Raw genomic sequence first — 22,371 nt, forward strand, 5'->3', positions numbered from 1 at the left:
TCTCGGTTTCAGTTAGGGACATGTTTTGTGCAATATTTATGTGATTGTGCCTATGCATGATGAATTAATGAATGTCAGTGATACATTGCCTAAATCATAACTTGATGATGCTTGAGAAAGAATCAACAGTTAAAACTTCATGAAGTTCTAGTGTCTGTGTTCCAAAACACATCACATTATTAGGATGTAGGAAGATATGTATGTGTGCTCCCTGGGGTGGGGATTTCTAGTTACTAAACCATCTCCATTTTTAGCATTTGTCATCCTCATGATACTTTTATAAATATGACATTAACAGGAAAGCAACAATATGATTTTACCAATGGAATAACAGATTTGCCTGCATTCACTGAAAGAGTGCAAATATTGGGTCCTTGTGACTTCAACTGACTCTTCCAAATTGTATGAATGTATCAATATGTTAGATAAAACCAGTTTCAGAATGATAAAGAAAAAATGTTAGACCAAATAATGTGGCTAATTAACAGTGGTACGATTTCTAGCCCATGGGTTTAAAATGAACTTAAAGCCCTGTTCTTGCCTTTTATTTTTCTGAACTTGCCGCTTTTGCAATCTTTGAGTTCAGTTTAAAGACAGTTACTTTAAGTAACTGTCGGACCACTGTTAATTAGCCACATGATTTAGTCTAATGTTTTTTCTTTATCATTCTGAAACTGGGTTTATCTAATACATTGATAAATTATTTCAAAGGTAGTTTATCATTGAAACCACTTCACTTTTACCCTGATAAATATCAGTGACTAGGAATGACCCTCGGATAGCGTTTAGCATCTGTAACCAATCTGACAATAATGTGTTCATCAGGTGCCTATGGATTAAATCACACACCAGCACATTTAAGCTGAATGTCAGTCTGGAAAATAAATTTACTATATTAACTGAAACACCACTGTTTGTGTAGGTATTTGTCATATATTTAAGAAAAGCTAAAAAGAATGGAAATTGTATGACAATAACTTAAGTCTTTCTTTAAAGTGCATGCAGTCTTTTGCGATACTTCATTCAGCCAAGTATTTGTGCTTTTGCTCGTTCAGTATAAGGCAGCTTTCAATTTGCTTAGAAGGCAACATTGGAAGGTTAGAGTTCATCAGAAACATAGAATTTTAAAATGTGAGTTCAACTGAATAAATTTGAATTTCTGTAGGAAGAATCAAAACACCTATTTAAAGATTGCAATATATAATAATCATTTTAAAAGTATTTGATTAAACCTGATAGGTTTTCCAGACATGAAAAAAAATCAGCTCTAAAACCAAAGCTGATTTTTAGAAAATTTGAAAATGTAAATCAGCCCTATCCATAATATAGTTTCTCTAAAATTTTATCTTAGTCATTTTAAAATAATATAATTATTAAAAAATAAAACTGCTATCTTAATGTTCTGTAATAAGCTAAAAATTTTAAAATATGAATATTGTAGTTTAAAAGAAAGAAATGATGGGAAGGAAAAGTAGAGAAAGAAATGCCAATTCCAGTCCAAAGCTTCATTTGCCAAGTTTTCTTAGAATGAATTTTACCAATTTAAGAATTCTTGTAAATAGAATGTATAATGGAAATACTGAAATACTTTTGCCTAAAGTGGCATTATTGACTGCTGGTGTGATGCTACTGTAATGTAATAAATTATTAAATTGTTGCAAAGTGCTGTTTTTGCCTTAAAACTTTATTTTGCATGTCTTGAAAACTATAGTATTAAAGGTATTAATACTGTGCAAATGCTGGGCATGCTTGGCATGAGATAATCTGTTTCATTTTTGTAAAATTGTAATATAACTATGCAAGTGTTCATTAAAAGAACACAAAATAAAAAGTTATGGGATTAAAAAAGTTACAGGGTGAAAAAGTTATGGGATAAAAAATGTAAAAAAGTTGTGGCAAAAAAACTTGTGGCAAAAAAGTAGAAAAAAGTTTCATGAAAAGTTACCAAAAAAAGTTATGAAAAAGAAGTTATGGGATTTAAAAAAAAAGTCATGGGATAAAAATAAAAGTTAAAAGCAGGCTCCTGTCAGCAAAGCCTGAAGAAGTGGGGCTGGAGTCTCCACCGCCACCATGTCCCTACCACCCCTTCCCAGTCACCCCTTTACAATTAGGGTAGCAAGACAAGACCTCTGTCTAATGGGGAAAGACAAACAGACCCTTTGCCACCCTGACCAGGGCTGAGTCCTTAAATTTCTGGATGATGATGATTGTCATTTAAGAGCCAGAGGCTGGTGGAGTTGGTTTGTTTGGAGAAGGCCTGATGGCCTCCTTACTCACACCATAGCAACTTTTCCCTCAGGGGGGCTCCCATCTTCTTATTCAGAGAGGTTGCTGAGGCAGGACAGTGGGGCTAACTGTGGACCAGGTGAGGGCATGGGCTGCTGGGGTAGCCCCCCTTCCCCGGTGTACATATTGTTTCTGTGTAACGTTTTGTATATTCCAGAGGATAGGGCCACCCCTGTATCGTACCTAGCGGTGGTTGGAGCTGGCACATGGGGAGGAGGTTCTAATAATTATTTGTGGCTGGAAAACTTATTTATTGCTAGCATAGGACAGAGGAAGGAGGCGGGGATGGGGATGTGGCTCCCTGGTGATGCGACTCCTGTTTATTTTGCTTTTTATTTTGGAATAAATGGATTTAGCCATACTGCTCAGCCTGGTGTGTTCCCGTTTCCCTCACTGGGTCCTGGAGTTTGTGCCATCGAACAAGGAGCCCCAGAGTGTCTTGAGCATGTCCAGCTAGTTTGTTCGGGACCTTCCAGGCCTGTTAGCAGTATGCTGCCTGGTGGCGCCTGGGGGATTCCACGGGGACTGCCATGGCACCTATGGGGCGCAGTCCGGCCCTGACAGCCAACAGGCCTAGAAGCCTGATCTAGCAGTGGCAGGGAAGATAGGTACCAGCACCTAAGGGAACTGACTTCCACCCACCCCAGGTGTCTTCTCTTCCGTCCCCTTGCCTCTGTCTCCTGTCTGCACCTGATGGCCTGTTCTGTGTGTCACTCCAGAGTGCCGGCTGCCCCCCAGACTCCCTCTAGGCTGAGTTCATGGCCCTGCCCCCTGGTGGCCAGAGCCGGCTTCACAGGATAAGAGCCAGCTAACTTCCACGGGCTTTCGAGGAAAACTGTCCCTTGGAAAGGGTGCGGTCTTTTCACCGCTCCCAACAGCACCCTAGAAATGGCTTGGCCTTTCCCCTCCCCTGAGCTCCACAGAGAACACAGCCAGCAGAGGACACATTTCCCCGCCATCCAGAAATGGGTTTGATTCTCAGCCAAGGGACAGCAGGACTGGTAGAGACTGTCAGGCCACACAGCTGCCTGCACAGCGCTCCCATGCTTGGTGGGGGATGGGAGGGATGGCAGGGGCTGGCTCTCCGTAGGCCGGGCATGACAGGGAGGCACACTGGAGGTGGTTCACTCTGGAGGGGCAATGTCAGGGGATAGCTTTCTCTTGTTGGGCCACAAGACTCCAAAAGGACAGCACGGTGATTGATTCCCAGCGCTAGAGGTGAGGCGGTCAGCCACGTGTACCTACATGTGTACATGTATATATATATGGGTATTTATAGATATTTATAGAACAGGGCAAGGGCATGCCATAGAGGGGGGCACAAGTTTTCAGCAACGGCCACACCTGGATGTGTCAGCTCACCACTACAACAGACTAAGTCACAGATGAAGAGGGCTGGCTTTGGGGCTGAGGGAGCTACTGTCAAGTCGCAGAACGGCTGCCCAGGCAGGCTTGGAAAGGGAGGTCTCTGAGAAGAGGAGGACTCTATTTAGAGGTCAAAGTGGGGCCTGAGGCTCTCAGGACATGATGGACTTGCCTAACCCAATCGGCTGGCAGTTGGAGAGAAAGCAGAGAGAAAACAGGAGAGAGAAAAGTGAGCAGAGAGCTGGTGAGGCAAGTGCCACAGCAGGTGTGCCACAGCAGCTGTGAGAGGGCCGGGGAGGGGAGGGTGCAGGTGCAGGTGTGTCAAGATTCCTGGAAAAGAGGGGCTGGAAGGGAAATGGGAGGAAGGCAGAGGGAGGAGCCGGAGCTTCACAGGTAGTTCCTGGGGGCTGTTGTAGCCCTCCCCACCCCACACACACTGGCCTCTTCCACAGTACCAAGGCAGTGCACCCATTGTTAAGACCAATGCTCGGCCACCCTCGGGCTTCCCTCTTCTCTGGTCACCCTGTCTTCCAAACCACTGGTCCAAGGCCACCTCTCACCTTTGGGAGCCCAATGCAACAGCCACCAGGCCTGATAGGGAAAGGACACTGCTTGAACCAGGATGATGAAGCTAAAAGGGATGGATGGCTGGAGTGATTGCTGGAGCCCCCTCTGGGCAGTCAGAAAGCCCAGGATCCTCTGAAGGGACCCTGGGGGAAGCAAGGAGGGCAGGCGGCTGGATACCACTGGCTATAGACTTAGAAGTCTAAGAGGGGAGCCTCAGCTTGCTGGGGGTTGCAGGTCGCATAGGTGAGGCTTGGCCCTTCCTGCTGGGAAAATCAGAAGAGGGAGAGTCCATGGCTGGGGAGGTGGGTGGGCTTGCTTGGAGGAGCTCAGCCAGGCCAGCAGGCACTGTGGTCCCCTTGGCTGAATAGCAGAGGCGACCTCTAGGAGCAACAGGCCAAGGTGCATGAGCCTGCTGGCCGGTGATAGTGCTTCAGCGGGGGCTAGGGACGCTGCCTTCAGTCACACGCTAGCAACTATGATGGTACCTGGGAGGGAGGGAAGGGGCCTGTGTGTCCCTGCCTGGCCTGTGAGGTGTGTTGTGGGTTGACCGTGTGTATGGGACTCTCGAGGTTTTATCCTAGATCACCACTGGATTGCCAACAGATAGAGGATGTGGGACCCTGACTATTACCCCTGCTCTGCAGTGGATTTGGCTCTCAACACTCCCAGGCTGGGAGCTGGATGCCCTGCCCTGGCAGCATGACTCAGACTTCACAACAGGTATGGCAGGTCTAGGATGACATTCCTAGGCCTCTGGCTGCCTCAGACTACAGCCCCACACACAGCTTCCTCCAAGTTCTCAGCCCTTACACCATAAACCATGAGCTCTCTGATGGCTCCAGAGAGCACCCACATCTGCCAGCTTGGGCACCAAGCCTGTTCCAAGAGGCCCCAGGCTCAGCCATGAGGGCTGGGGGGCTTTGGGGCCATGGGGGCCAGCCCTGGTACCTGCGTCTGGCAAGGACACTCTGCACCTGAAGCCAGGAGTTGTCCATGGGCCCCCATGGGCGTGCTGACGGTGGTCGTGTTGATGTCGCCAATAATGCTGAGTACCTCCTTCAGCACGTGGTGCCTGCGCAGCATCTCGTCGTGCTGCTGTGCCTGCTCTGCCGACTCCTCCATCAGCGTGTTCTGGTTCCCACGTGAGTACAGGTTGGACAGCAGCTCTGAGAAGATGAACTCCCTGGTCTGAGAGTGGACAAAGAAAGAAGGAGGTTGGGACCTGATGCCTGTGCTGCCCTGGCCTCCCGCCGGGCCCTGCTGGGACTGTGTGCTAGACTTGGAGCCCTGAGTATGGCTTTTCAGATGTGGCTTCTACACCACTTAGACTCAAAGATCTGCCTCCCTACTGCCCTTTTCTCACTCAGATAGGGACACTGAGGTCCAGAGGAAAAGTCACATGCCCAAGGTCACAGATCTGGGAGGGGACCCAGGACCTATCATGCCACCAGGACACCTATCTACTCAGTTTAAAAAAAATTTTTTTGGAGATAGGATCTTGCTCTGTCGCTAGGCTGGAGTACAGTGGGCAAGATCACTGCTCACTACAGCCTCAACCTCTTGGGCTCAAAGTGATCTTCCAATGTCAGCCTGTCGAGTAGCTAGGACTACAGGCACATGCCACCACCGAGCCCAGCTATTTTTAAAATTTTTGTGTAGAGACCAGGTCCCACTATGTTGCCCAGGCTGGTCTCAAACTCCTGGGCTCAAGCTATCCTCCTGCATTGGCCTCCGAAAGTGCTGGGATTACAGGCATGGGCCACTGTCCTCAGTCCCAAGTTATATTTCTATGAGACAGCTCTGGTCTGGACTGTGCCTCCCTCCCTGGACCTGGTCCCATAGGGCTGGTTGGCATCTCCCTGAGGCCAACATGGCCACCTGCCTCCCCAGTGCCACAGGAGACCCCTGCCCCCATGAGGCGGTGCATGCATGTTGTTGCTCGTGACATGCATGATGGTCTTGGGCATGATACCAACTGTGAGGTCCCACATGGTCTTGTTGACAATGGCCACGTAGGAGTCCACCAGGTTCTGGGTGGTTTACATTTGCCACTCCAGCTGTGGGTCCATGGAGTGCATGAAGCTGTTGGAGCCATTCTCCTCAGCCTTGCTGTCCTGTCATGGAGAACACAAGGGCATGAGGGTGGCCAGGCCATGCAGCCAGGCTCCAGGAATCCCTAGGATCTCAGCCCCTCTAAGGATACCTGGAACATTGAGGCACAGAGAGAAGCAACTGGCCTGAACACACACCCAGCTCCCCACACGCAGTCCTGTCACACATGATATAAAACAAGAGACTTGGTATACTAAAAAGGCCCCAAGACATCAGCCATGGAAAGGTCATCTCAAGTACTTTTAACCACAAATATTGACCAGCTGTAGGGTGTAAACTCATGGATTAATGATTTCCAGTGTAAATGTGCTAAGAATTCTACATTCTGGACATTCAGTCCCACTAGAGATATATAATCTTGAGGTTTAATGAAAGAAAAAACAACAACAAACCTTTTAGATACACACAGCTCCAAAAATAGATAGCTACTCCAAGAATTCATAGATCAAGAAGATGACATGAGGTATAATTTCTACACAAGACTTTCAGATTAGGATCTGTGATTAGGGTTTACATTTTATTACTTGTCTCTTGCTTTTATTGCTTCCATTTTTTCCTTTTGTGTATCAAGGTATTAGATTGTAAAGTGACTGCCATAGTCCTTTTTGCCCGTCTCTCAGCTGTCTCCTTTCCCATAAACTGTGAATGCCCTAATTCACCTATCTCAAACATTGTAATGACTGCCAATTTTCCCGACTAAAAGATTTGCCAGCCAGCCTCGGACCCCTCTAATAAGACCTCCTAACATGTCTGTGTGTCTTAACTGAATGCTAGATGCCCAACCATTCACTGCAGAAGGAATCTGAAATTTTCAAAAAGCTTCAAGGGAATTCAAGGAACATCAGGGGTCAAAAAGAGACATTGGACTATTCTCCCGGTTAGATCTAGGCCAACTAGAAAACTGGATACCAATTGGATTACAAAATTTTTAATTATATTTTCAATTGTCCTCATACTTCTTGAGTTCCTCCGCTGTCTGATATTCAGCTGCTTAAATGTTACTATGAGCTATTATCTCAAGCCAATATCCAGTACGGCATCAAGAAGATACTAATGTCTCCATGGTCAACCTGAGTTCTCTTGGATCTGCATTTGACCACAACAGGGAAGTGAGGAATTATACTGAGAGAAATAGGAAATAGCTTAGCTAAGTTGCAGATACAAAGGAAGCACACCAGCGGCCAGTTCCCAACATGAACATACCACCTACCTACTCTACAGCTGAAATCACAAGATTTCTTAGACAAATCATGAGTAGCTGAAATTGCCTTCTCTGTTAATCATGCAGTCTGCTCAGGCACAACTTGATAGTTTTCAGCCAATCAGCACACCAAAGGGCAAAACAAAACATCTCACTGTTCCATTGACTAGGGTTTTTCCTTCTTGCTTATTTGGTGATAAATCTATATAGGACTGGTGTCCCTCATATATTAATAAATGTCAACTGTGCTTTAAACAAAACTAAATGTCTCTGAGACACTCTTTGACAATGGTTATGACAACATCAAAGACAGGGAATAAAACCAAGGAAGTTAGCCTGGAAGAAGGTTACTGTTTGGAACGTGCAGTTTGTGGTGCTTGTAGGTTGCATGGGAGATAAGCAATTAATTAAAAGGAAAGATGAGCCAGGTGCAGTGGCTCATGCCTGTAATCCCAGCACTTTGGGAGGCCAGGACAGGTGGATCCCTTGAGCCCAGGAGTTCGAGACTGGCCTGCGCAACATGGGGAAACTCCATCTCTACTAAAAAAATACAAAAATTAGCCCAGCATGGTGGCACACACCTGTAATCCCAGTTACTTGGGAGGTTGAGGCACAGGAATCGCTTGAACCTGAGAGGTGGAGGTTGCAGTGAGCTGAGACCCAGTCTCAAAAAAATAAAAAGGAAAGATGGGGGCTGGAGGAATAACAAGGAGTTATCAGCACAAAGGTGGTATGGAAGGTTTTGTAGTATGTTACCCAGGAGTTTATAAAGGAAGAAGATGGATTACCACCAGCTTGTCTATACCACCATCTGAGTTTGGTCTGCAGAAGACTGGGTAGAGCTATCAGACAGGAAGGTGGAAAACCTGTCCACAGAAATGTCTATGTTACAAGAGTGGAGAGTGTGTAAATGTCAGGAGGTATAAACACCTTTGTTTTATCAACCCAAAGTGCCATTGATTTAAAGACACCTCTATTTGAGAAATGTTGAAAATTGTATGTCTTAGAATTGATCAAATACACCAGAATGTGAGCTGACAAGAAAGCATCGGACTTAAAATTTAGGAAGTCACTGGTGATCTTACTTGGAGAAATCCATTTCAGTAGATTGGCAAGTGCAGCACTAGATGGCTGTGAGTTGGACAAATGGGAGTTGTGGCATTGTATGCAGCAGAGATGCACGGATGGTGTGCAGACCAGTATTGCAAAAAATTGTGGTGATGGGAAGATGTGATAAAGCTCAAGATGAGGTATGATTTAAAGGAAGGTAATTTTTGTATGAGGACAACTTGAGCCTTTGTCAAGGCTAAGGAGAAGAAGCTGATGGAGAGACTAAAGGAGTATATGAGGTGCTGTGGAAATAGATTAGTGGAGGGGGCATAGATATGAAATTAGTCAGGAGTGGCCTTAAGTGTAACTTTTTTACTTATTATGTGACGTTGGACATATCACCTCTGTGAGCTCAGGAGGCTCACAATCTTCTGAGCTTTAGTCTCCTCAATTGTGAAAGTGAGTTAATCATTTCCCTACCTTATGGAGTTGTTGTTTGTATTAAGTACTTTATCCACATGAAGTTCTTGGAACCGTGGTCAGGACATAGTAGATACTCAATAAATGGGATCTACTATTATGAGACTATGAGAGACAGCATAATTGATTAGCCAAGTCCAGGTGGGAAGGGATGGGATCAAGCTCACAGGTTGAAGAATTCACCCTAAAAAGGAAGAGAGATCCCTCTGTGGTGGTTGGAAAAGATGTCCACAGATTCTTTTCTATCCCTTCCTTCAAAAAATAGGATCTAATTCCTCTCTTCTTGAGTGCAAGGGATGCTTAGTGAATTACCTCTAAATAATAGAATGTGGTTGAAATGACAATGTTCAGCTTTTGAGAGTAAGTTGTAAAGGGCATGTGACTTACTCCATGCTTCTTCTCTTGGATCACACAATCTGGAGGAAGCCGGCTGACTTTTCACTTGAACACTCAAGCACTGTCTGGGGAGGTGCCAGGCAGTGAGGGACTGAGGCCTCCTGCCAACAGCTATGTGAGTACGCCATCTTGGAAGTGAAGCCTCCACTCCTAGTCTAGCTTTCAGATGACTGTAGCCCCAGCTGATATCTTCTCTGCAACCTCATGGAAAGACTCTGTGCTAGAACCACTCAGCTAAGCAACCTCCAAATTCCTGACTCACAGAAACTATGAGATAACACATATTTGTTCTTTTAAGCTGCTAAGTTTTGGGGTAATTTGTTACAAAGGGTAACTAATATATACCCATTTTCTCTGAGGCAGAAGGAAATCAGAGAATAACAGGTGAAAGATGAAAAGATAGAAAGGAGAAAAGATAAATGCTTCTGTAACATTAAAATATGAGGTATGTTGTCTGCTGACAATGAGGTGGCTTGGCAAGACTGGTAAGGGATTGGAACAGCCAGGCAGAAAACAGGAAAGGGAATTAACTTGGAACACAGATAAGATTGAGCCTACCTATCTTTATGCTAAACCCAACTACAGAAATCATTTTGCTAATGGAACCAGATCAGACTCCACATAATGAGTCTTTATCTCAGTTGTGAAATTCAGAGGCTGGGGGCCTCTCTGAGCCTACCCCAGTGACCACCTTTGTGGGCAAACTGCTGATGAGTGAGTTCAGGGATGAGGATGGCCCAGGCTTATCTTGAAAAGTACTCCCTGATGTCAAAATGATTTGCAACAGCTACATCAAGTCTAGCACATTATTTATGAAGAGGGATAGACTGTCAGAGAGAAGTATTGTAAGAGGATAATCAACAAGCCTTATGTATTCTGCAGCAAACATATTGCAGTAACAGGAAAATCCACTGTCTTTCAAATGACTCAAGTTTGCATTATTCCTTCCTTTTTGGACCATCTCTCTCTCTCTCTCTCTCTCTCTCTCTCTCTCCTTCTCTCTCTCACTTTCTTTCTCTCTCCCTTCCTCCCTGCCTCTCTCCACTCTGGTTGCTAGCAACAGAGCCCTGGGAATTCTCTATGATGTAGCCAGCCAACAGTTTTTAGGGTGGTGCTCCAGCACATAAAAGGGACAAGGCCAGGACTGTCATCTCCTAAAGTTAATTTAAAGAAACTAAGCCCTAGTTTCTGTAAACCCCACAGGTCAACCAGGAATTGAGTCACTGCATCTCCCTGCAGAATGACAAATCGTGCTCTCCTTAGTAGCTTAACTTATCTTTATACCAATTCTGTTTGCAAATTGGGAAACTGAAACATCACTGTAAAATTGGTGCCTTTTGTACCTTACACAATAGGGCTCATTCATTCATTCACCCTTTCACTCACTCAGCTGTTTATTTAGCAACTGATTATTGAGTGCCTCCTCCATGAGGGGACAGGCATGTACTAATTTTGGGAATAAAGAGATGTATATTGTGGTCCTAAGGAGAAGCAAAATGGCCTGGCACATAGTAAGCACTCAATAAATATATATTGAATAAATAATAATTCCTGCTCTCTCTGGGCATCATAGTCTAGTAGGGGGAAGAGGCATGTAAACAAATAATTAAAGTTGTTTTAGTACAATAGTAAAGGAATCGATCAAGTACTATACACGTAGAATACCATATCTACCTGGAAGTTAGGGATCATTTGATAGAAGAGGTAACATTTGCTTGATATTGAAGAACAAATATGAGTTTTCCAGGAATGGAAAGTAGGAAAGGTCTTTGCAGGCAGACCAAAATTATTATACTCAAAGGTCTTATTGTCCACAGGATTGGTTTTGTCACTCCTGTCTAATCCTAACTTGCAAATATAAATATTTATCAATATTTCCCTGGATTTTAATTGTTTTTGTGTTTGTTTCCAACACAGTGATAGGTGGTCAAAGTTAGATACAAAATAACTCTACAAAAGAGATTATTTTTTACAAAGTAGATGACATTAATTCAAGGAAAAAAAGTATTTTAAGTTTTTTCCTGAGAGAACCTTTTAATTTCTTGTATTTTCTAGGCGAGGTGGAAGATATTCTTCCTAAAAAATGGTCTTCACATTACCTCTAAACCTTCCTCTTTGACACCTGGCTGAGAACCCAGAAAACACCCCCTGTTCCATAGCAGACCAGTGTTTACTGTTATTTGCCTCTTTACAGCAGTTCAGAGGACCATCGGCTACCATACCCACTAAATCAAAATGGCAAAAGGACTTGTAATGGCCAAATGCAGCAATATAATTTGTTATTATCAATTCACTAGTGATTTGAAATACTGAGAAAATTCCCAATTGAATGACAGCATGGAAAATCACATTACATCAGGGAACAGTATTTTCTAGGCCACCAGATTTCTCTAAATTGGAATTTAGAAATAAATTTTATTTGCAGCAAGAAATATGTATTAATACTGACACTTACTAAAATGTTTCAATGAGTTAGAGCAAGCATTTTGTGTCGAGAAACTACTGGCCTAACAAGGCCTGCCACTATTATTGATGCCAATTAGGTACTTTTCCAGGAAGTTGTCTAACCTGTTCTATTAAACCTGTAAACTGCTTTGACAATTGTAAAGGAAACAAAAAGGAACAAAATAAGAATGATGGGAAATAGAAAGCCAAAGCGCCCAATTTTCTTCTAGCTTAATCAATAATTTTGGGCTCTATCATATTTGCTCTCAGCCTTACAATCTGAACCTTATTTTTTGCCAGACTGCAACCCTCACTGCATTTAATAGAGGTTGATGGATATTTTTATAGCCCTGCAGTTTCAAACTGATTATCAGGTGTTTAACCAGCAAAGCCATGCAATATTTCTATAAGTCAATCCTGTAATGAAAGGTTATCACCCACAAACCCAGTCAGTGACAAACCAGAACAATGTAAAGATTTGGAATTCTTCCCTTTCTGGATAACACACTATTGCTTATCTTCAATTTTCTGGAAAATTTAGGATTTTATTGAATATGGTTCTTCAAGAACTGAACAATCATCCTAAACAAATCAAAGTCAGTGTATCTATCATCACAGAGCAGCATTTCCCACAGTCTCAGTAATATGCTGTCTACATCAAAGGGATTCTGTGACCCAGGAGGTTTTGGAAACTCAGGATTAAACAGAGCTCCACAGGTTCCCTTGCTACAGGCATTCTCAGCTGCCTTCATAAGGTGATGTGCATTGTGAATCTCTAAGTGGAAATATGGAATGCAGTGTTTTCCAGGTCACTGGACCACAGAAGCCTTGTTTGAGAATCTCCCAGTGGCCCAGTGGCCCACAGATCATATTTTGGGAAATGTTGCTATTTGAGTATAATTGTTATTCTTGAACACCTCAAATTGTTTTGGTGTGGGATTTTTTTGTTTTGCTTTGTTTTCGTTTTTGTTTTGAGACAGGGTATCACTCTATCACCCAGGCTGGAGTGCAGTGGTGCAATCACTGCTCACCACAGCCTCAATCTCTTGGGCTCTGGTGATCCTCCTGCTTCAGCCTCCCAAGTAGCTGGAACTACAGGCATGCATTACCATGCCTGGCTCATTGTTTCGTATTTGTTGTAGAGACTGGATTCTGCCATGTTGCCCAGGCTGGTCTTGAAGTCCTGAGCTCAAGCAATCCATTTGCCTGAGCCTCCCAAAGTGCTGGGATTACCGGAGTGAGCCACTGCGCCTGGCTAGGTTTTTCATTTTTTTTAAAAGATGAAATTCACGTAATATAAAATTAACCATTTTAATGTGAACAATTCAGTGGCATGTAGTCCATTCACACTGTTGTGCATCCACCACTTCTATCTAGTACTAAAGCATTCCATCTCCCCAAAATAAAACTCTGTACCTGGTAAGTAGTTAAATTCCTATTCCCTTTTTCCCCCAGCCCCTAGTAACTACCAATCAGCTTTCTATTCCTATGGGCCTACCTATTCTGCATATTTCATATAAATTTAATCAACCAGTATGTGACCTTTCATGTCTGGTTTATTTCTAATAGCAGCATGCTTTTTAGTTTCATCTACATTGTGGCATACACCTGTGCTTCGATTCTCTATGGCTGCATAACGTTCCATTGTATGGATAGACCACATCTGTTTGTCCATTCACCCATTGATGGTCACTTGTTTTCACCTTTTGACCATTGTGAATAGTGCTGCTATGAAGACTCTTGTCCGAGTATTTTGTTTCCAATTTGTTTGGGGATATACCTAGGTGTGGAATTGCTGGGTTAGAGAATTAATCATGCCACTACAATTTTGTGGCATCCTAAGGCAAATTGAATAGTTTGTATGACTTAGCTAGCTTGAGACATCATTTTTAATACCTTTTTTTGTTGTTGTTGTTGTTTTTGTTTTGTTTTGTTTTGTTTTTTTCAGAGATGGAGTCTCATTCTGTTGCCCAGGCTGGAGTGCAGTGGCATGATCTCGGCTCACTGCAAGTTCCTCCTCCCAGATTCACGCCATTCTCCTGCCTCAGCCTCCCCAGTAGCTGGGACTACAGGCACCCGCCACCACGCCCGGCTAATTTTTTGTATTTTTAGTAGAGACGGGGTTTCACCGTGTTGGCCAGGATGGTCTCCATCTGTTTCCCAAAGTGCTGGGATTACATGCATGAGCCACCACGCCCGGCCCCATTTTTAAAAGATGCATGTAAAACGCATTTCCCTCAGGAAGATTCCAGTAACTTACTGAAGCAAGTTTCTCCTCTACACATACCTATTTCTCCCATGAGTAACTGTTCATTTTCAGTGAGTCATTTGAGTTTCTGTTATTCAGGTATACAGAGTTCCTGTTGTCTTTTTAGTCAACAAAGTTTAACAAGGACCATAATAAAGATGCCTTTCAGCAGCTCTGTTATTGGGAAGGGTTGTATTCATGTGAAGAAAGAAATTTATTTTATTTTATTTTATTTTAAAGTTTTAGTACAGAGGGGGTTTCGCTATGTTGGTCAGGCTGGTCTCGAACTCCCGTCCTCAAGTGATCCACCTGCCTCGGTCTCTCAAAGTGCTGGGATTACAGGCATGAGCCACTGTGCCTGGACAGTAATAATATTTTTTAAAAGGCTGACATCAGCAGATCAGCTATTCTGGAAAGATTTTTAAACCCTCAGAGGTTTTTTTTGTGTGTTTGTTTGTTTTCTTTTCTTTTCTTTTTTAGAGGCAGGGTCTTGCTCTGTCACTCAGGCTAAGGTGGAGTGGTGCAATCATAGCTCACTACAGCCTCAGACTCCTGGGCTCAAGAAATCCTCACACCTTTCACACCTTAGCCCCCTGAGTAGCTGGGTGCGACTACAGGCATGCATCACCATGCTTGGCTAATTTTTAATTTTGTATAGGTGGGGTCTTGCCATTTGCCCAGGCTGGTGTCAAACTCCTCAAGTAATCTTTCTGCCTCAGCCTCCTAAAGTGCCAGGATTATAGGCCTGAGCCACTACATGCAGCCCAGAGTTTTTTTAAAAATAGTCAATTAAAATGCTTCATTTAAGTGTATGTCCCTAAGAAAATTTAATAATTGATTAAATATTGTTGAATAGACTGAAAACACAACATCCAAGCACATTAATTAAGCAAATAATGCAAGCATAGCTCCCACACTCCATAAATGTTTTCTAGTCGTCATTCCAAAGCCATTCTTTTTAGAGGATCTTTAAGAAAATGCTTGGCTCTCATCTAATTATTATACAAGAGATTAAGAATTTATTGAGTTTACAGTTCTTTCTATGAAGGAAAGAATGAGGTCTACCCCCAAGAGAAACATTGGGATTTTCATTTAAGTAAAGCTGTATTCTCATTTAAAATGGTACTAGCACTCTTGTTGGCAACAGACACATGAAGCAAAATTTTCCTCTTACATTTGAATTTCAACTGCATTTAAAGTGTTTTAAATACCATGAATACATAAGCTAAGGGAATGAATGTATTAACTCTGATGCAGTCTGTCAGGTTGTAACAGCAGTGAATCTTGGGATCGGTACATCTCAATCCAGTATAGCTATGGTAAATGACATACAGATTGCTGAATTGTTGTATTTCCAGGACTTTTCAAAAGTGACTATTAAGGTTGGCCATGGGATCTAGCAGGTTATTGTCCTAGAACACTTGTGGCCTTCTCCTAAACCAGACTGGGAAAATTCTGGTTCTTTATTCACTGACATCTCAAAGGGCAAAGAGGGAGGCACCATGACATTCTGCAGCTGCAGGCTTCTCAGGATGAGACTGTATTTTTCCATACAGCAAGGTTGATTTGATCTGGCCTAATTCTCTGATTGATGTGGTGAGAGGCAGGACTACTTGGGAATGTATTTGCTGTGCCTGATTTCTCTCTGGGCAATTTATTTGGTCATCAATCTTTTTATCCTCCTGACATTTGATTTCTAGATATTGGCCCAAATTTCATAAGATAGGAATTTTTGTTCTGAATTTTAATAACATATGTATTTTAATTAATAGTATATTTTAAAATAAAAGTAATACAACAAAAAGAAAAAAACAAAGACAAAAAAGTAACCTAAGAATATATGCTCAAAAGTGCCAAAAATACAAAAGACTACAGAATTTTTAAAATAAAAGCTTTTTGTTCAACTTGCTGCTCTCCTTCCCACTTCTTCAATTCCATTTCTTTTCCTATAGGTGATCATGGCTAACATTTTGGTGTTTGTCTTTCCAAAGTGTATAGTTATAGATCTGAATAGAAATGTAGATACAGAGATATCAAAGACGAGCATGGGCTAAGCACTCAACAATAAATTACATTGGGTCTACTTTTCAAAGTTACTCTCAAAACAAGAATACAGATTGTCCGTTAAACATACTGGAATTTTAATACATTCTTTTTTTTCCCCCAGAACATTTCTGATTTCATATATTCTGGCATGTTTCCTGCCATGTGGCAAACCATAAGCTGAAAGAGATATAAATATAAATAACACTATGTCTAACAAAATTTGCTCAGAATATGCTAAAGCATTAGTATAAATGTCTACATCTTAAGTCAGAGCTAAAGAACAAGTTTCTCTCAGTAAATCAAGGAAAGCTGGGGGAAAAGACCATAGAGAAAAAGGATATGGTGCCTGTATGAAGCAGGGAGGTTTTTGACTCCAGTGCACCTAATTAGCAAATATGTATCATTCATCTGTGCTGTGGTAAGCACTGTAGTATACATAAATAGAAAGTGTGGTCCCTGCCTCCAAAGGGCTTACCATCTACTGAGAAATCCGACCAATCAGACAGGGGAGACTCAAATAATGAAGGCTTGTATAAGAGCCTGAATTTGAATAAGGCAATGAACAAAAGACAGCCTCTATAGGTTTTTATAGATAGAAGTGAGATGATAAAATCAAATTTAAACAATGTGTCTTAACTCCCTTCTGGCCTTTCATTTCCATTCCATGAATGCTACCCTGGCTTAGGCTTTCATGACTTTGCCTATTTGCAGTGACCTTGTATTCAACACTCTGCCATCTCTCCCACTACTTCCGCCCAAGCCATCCTGAACACAGCCACATGTTTGATTTTCTAATGGTACACAAGAGGACGTCTCTGCTCAAAAGCCAAAAATGACTCTTCTTTGGCCACCTAATAGTCTGAACTTTTTGGTGCAAAACTCAAGGCCCTCCCAGAAACAATATTAATCTCCTTCCAGACTGCCTCCCATTTCCTAATATCAACCCCTTGCTCTGTTGAAATTGAAGCCATTTCCCAAAGCCACCTCTGTGATGTTCTTACGTGATTCCGCCCTCTTCTTGTCCTCTCCTGCAACCCCATCTCCATAGAAAAGCAGTCAGAAAAACCACCCCAGGAATTGTTGCAGTAATCCAGGAGTGAGATGAGGATGGGAGGGAGAGGGTGAGCGTGTGGGGATGAGGAGGAGGGTGGGACACAGGGAGTAGCCACAGACCGTATTGACTGATGGCAGATAGGGTGTGAAGGAGAGAGGTGAGTCAAAGGTAACTCATTTTCGGTTTTAGGCAACAAATAGAAATCTTTCTCAATAACTACTCATCCCACATCCTTGTGGCTATTGGAGGTTGATATTTATTTCATACTGCCTGTATAACCTGGGACCATATATAATCAATGATGATTTCCCTGTATTCTAGATCACAAATTTAATAGATACATTGAATAAGAATCTTTATTTCATTCCCAGTGCGGTTTGGAGTATAAGACTTAGGAAAGTGTCTGTGAAACCTACAGTGAGAAATTCCACTGGGTCTTGACAGCTGGAGTGGGCACTCAAATGTGCCCAGGACTTTTCTCTAGCTCTCTTCTCTGCTTGAGGTGTGGTCTGCTTTCTCTTTCTCTGTAGCTCAGATCATCTTCCTCCACTTCTCAACCCACATGTCTAACATGACTGGGACGAGCTCAGAGTGTTTCAAATATGTAGGTGCTCAGACAGAGAGAGAGACAACCCTCTTAGACTCGGGTACACATTCTCAGGGAAGAAAATTGGAACCAGCAGAAATATCAGATCCCTATGTTCCCTGACCAGTGCTTCCTTCTCTAGAAGGAAAACCTACTAAGAAGACAAATTACAGCTGGAAGGTTGTTTGGTAAGCATGGAATCACCTACTTAATCTCTCAGCAAGTCTTAATTGCTCTACCATGGAAAAAAAAAAGCAACCCAAATCCATCCTTTTCCCAGCTTCACTCCCTAGTCCAAAGCCACCATCCACTCTTGTCAAAACCTCTGCAGCACTGTCTTTGCTTATTTCTTTTCTTTTCTTTTTTTTTTTTGTTAGATGGAGTCTCACTCTGTCGCCCAGGCTGGAGTGCAGTGGCGTGATCTCGGCTCACTGCAAGCTCTGCCTCCCGGGTTCACGCCATTCTCCTGCTTCAGCCTCCCGAGTAGCTGGGAGTACAGGTGCCCGCCACCACGCCCGGCTAATTGTTTTGTATTTTTAGTAGAGACGGGGTTTCACCGTGTTAGCCAGGATGGTCTCCATCTCCTGACCTCGTAATCCACCCACCTGAGCCTCCTAAAGTGCTGGGATTACAGGCGTGAGCCACCACACCTGGCCCTGTCTTTTCTAATTTCTTAACTATCCTTTCTATCCCCTTAGAGTTGATTCTCCACTCAGCATGCAGAATTAACCCTTTGAAAATCAGATCATATTCTTACCTAAACCACCCCCAATAGCTTGTGATCTCTTATAATCCAGATTCCTTAACATGGCCTCAAGGGCCCACGTGACCCAGCCCCTGCCTATCTCTCTACCTCATCTCTGACTGTTCCTGCTTTTGTTCCCTCCACTCTAATCACTTGACCTCCTGACCTCAATCATGCTAATAAACTCACGCCTCATGTGGATTTATTTTCCTAGTGGAAGAAAATGCATTGATCTGTGAACACAAATACATGGTTTATCTGTTACAGTTCTCATTGCATGTCAACAAACTGACACTCTGATGTGTACATCCATCTCTTATGAGTCTGCTTAGTGTGAATCTGCCCCCTCTGACAGTACCAACAAGATTGTGTTTCTCAGCCCACAGAGCTAAGACACAGACTCATGAGACCCAGTCTCTGTCTATACCACTAGAGTTCTACTGTCCCTGAATGGCATTGCCTGCACAGACAGCTGGCTTTCCTCAGCAGACACACAGCCTTTGTACCATACAACTCTTCAGACTTGCTATGATGTACAAATGTCTTTCCTTGAAATGCTCTTCTGAAAATGGTAAATGCTAAAACTGATTACAATGCTATTGAAAGTGGATGAGCAAGTTGATCTGCTGAGATGTGAAAACAAATTCTATTTTAATTTTTAATCTAAAATATTAGAAAGAATTTTGCTTTCCTATACTTTGCTATATTTAGTAAATATACACTAATATAAGAATTTTGCTTTACTATAACAGTAGAACCCTCAGTTAGCCAGGGAGTCATCATCTGTCACATAAAAGGTGTCCTGAGGAGGAATGCGAGTGCCTCCCCTGGGGAAGAGGCTGATGGTGGCTCTGGCTCTCAGTCAGTCACTTTCCTTATCTTGGTATTTACTGTCATTTATCTGGGCTTAGCTAAACAGATTTATAGAGAATTAACTCTCAAAAAATGGGAACATAATTTAAAAGATTTCTGCAAAGAATTGGACAGGAACTCTTGTTAAAATTGTAAGCAGAAGAAAAGAAAAAAGAAAGAGACAGAGCCGACATTTCTCATACTTCTGGTACAAACTCCTCATCACATTCATTGTGGTGTAAAACTAATGGTGATCTAGTAACATCTGACGAGGTCAGTCAAAATGATACATATAAGAATTTAGCCCTCTACCTAGGAGGGCTATTAGCAATAAAAATTTCCATCTACTATAACTTATAATTAACTTTGACCTATATGTGTATTTCCCTTGAGATTGGCCAATGATTGATTGAAACTACCACAATTAATCACAGATAAAATAGCTTTTTTTATTTTAAAATTTCCATTTTGTGGGTATTATAAAATGTATTTTATATATTAATATACATATAATTATATACTATTATAATCATATATTAATATTAACATACAATTGTGTGTGTTCAAAAATTTTTAATGGCACAATCAAAAAACTTTAAAGACCACTGGATTAAAAGATGGCATTTAGGGCCCAGAACGATGGTTCAAGTCTGTAATCTCAGCACTTTGGGAAGCTGAGGTGAGGGGATCGCTTGAATCCAGGAGATCAAGACCAGCCATGGGCAACATGGCGAAATCCCATCTCTACAAAAAATACAAAAATTAGCCAGGTGTGTCGCACCTGTAGTCCCAGCTTTTCAAGAAACTGAGGTGGGAAGATCACTTGAGCCTGCAAGGTCGACGCTGCAGTGAGCCATGGTTGCACCACTGCACTCCAGCCTGGGAGATAGAGCAAGGCCTTGCTTCAAAAAATAAAAATAAAAGATGACATTAAGAAGAAATCTGATCTCATTGTCTTTATTATCAAGTGATTGAAGGCTATAATCATTATTTCATAATCTTGTAGATAACGATTGTACTTGAAAGTGGGCTATTAATAACTAGATATATCTAGAGCACCAAGGTTTTACACTTGTTAGAAATTTGAGAAGCAGCACCCAGTAGTGACTTGGAGTCAGACTGCATGGCTGAATCTCTGCTTCAGTCATTGCTAACTACAACCTGGGGCAAGTTAGTTGACCTACTATGCCTGTTTCCTCACTGTAAAAGGAGAACAATATCAGCACTTTCTACATATGACTATTTTCAGGATTAAATAAGCTAATACATTTAAGAATTTAGGCCAGTGACTGGCATTTAAGAAATGCTCAATGAATGTTAACTAATATTAACCTGGCTTTGGTTAAATTTGAAAAAACAAACACAAAAACACAACTAACTTTGTTACCTACTGCCTGTTGCTGGCCAACCTGGGTCAGTACACTGCAATCTATGTGGGGAAGCTAAATAAATGCGTGCTTAGAGTAAGGAAAGATTTTCAGTGTTGAGGGTAATATCAATGCTAAACTTATGAATATTTTTGCAAAATAGTCTTGAGAAAAATCAATTGTCATGAAATTAAGTAATTAGCAAGAAGTATAGGAAGAGAAATTAAATATCTGTAACAATAAATAATAAGCACATTTTAGATTCTTAAGAGCAGTTGAAAAGCAAGACATTTTAAATTTCAGTGCTCTGAAATAGGACCCTTGAGAATTTATGGTGCAATAGAATATGATTTGCCAAGAAAAGCAACTTGCTCCCTGAAATGACCAAGTATGTATTTCAAGTTCTGCCTAGATGTTTGAGGGGTGGGAGGAGGTATCATCTTCTGTAGGGAGACCCCCTGAAACTACTGCTACAGAATAAAAGATGAAATGCTCCTGGTTATTGTAAATACAAAGTTGCATGCAGGATTGTGTAAAGACAATGCCAGGTTGGGCTGCCAGAATGAGCCAACAGTGCATGATGTGCTTCCCCCTGTGAAGAGCCTATGAACAGATGTGCAGTCAGGGAGGTTTCACATCACCAAGATTCCTATCCCAGAAAAGCAGATGTTCATAGCTCTGGAAATGGAATGGAACCCTTGTGGAGAGCCTATAAGCAGATGCATGAGGGGCACCTGTTCATATGGATAAGATAGGGCTATAAATGCCCACATCTTGCCACAGCTCTTCTAGGCCTCTTTAGGGTTAAGGCATACTCCCTTCTGAGAATTTCTGGTCTAACTGGTTGTCTAGCTTCACGTCCTGTTTCTATGGATTGTTTGTAACCAGCTTTTGCTGCAACAGTTACTGCTGATTAATATCTTGCTAATCATAGGTTATGGAAAGACTGTGTTTCTGTTTTAAGGCTCTGTTAGAAATGACTGATGTAAATTCTTATCTCTGTATATTGTACTTCTGCATACAGATGTTATGTTAAAGAATTACTCCATCCCCATGTGACCATCTCACCTCATAATCAAACGACTCTAAATCCCTCACTAACCTACCCCCGCCCTCACTAAACTTAATAATAAATGCTGGTATATCCAGTGCATTGGCAGCACCACAGGACCAGAAGGTGGTGACCCCCCTGGACCCAGCTTTCACTATCTTGTGTGTGTCTATTATTTCTCGACCTGCCGATCCACCTGTGAACAAGGAAAGAGCCCCATTGCATTGTGGGCTGCTGGGCAGATCACACAATAATCTTCATATTTGCAGATTATATAGTAATAATAATGCTATTGCTTATTGAGTGCTCACTACATGGCAAGGGCTTTCCATATATCACCTTTTTCCTTGTTCTTTTTTTAACATGAAAATATTCAAACACATATAGATTAAAAAATATAATGAACATCCATGTACATCACTACATTTAACACTTAACACTTTCTGTATTTTTTGTTCTGAATTATCTTAAAATATAGGTATCAAATATTTCAACCCTATATATGCCAGTATGCATGTCT

This window comes from Symphalangus syndactylus, chromosome 9 (genome assembly GCF_028878055.3).
Source record: "Symphalangus syndactylus isolate Jambi chromosome 9, NHGRI_mSymSyn1-v2.1_pri, whole genome shotgun sequence".
NCBI classification, from domain to species: Eukaryota; Metazoa; Chordata; class Mammalia; order Primates; family Hylobatidae; genus Symphalangus; species Symphalangus syndactylus.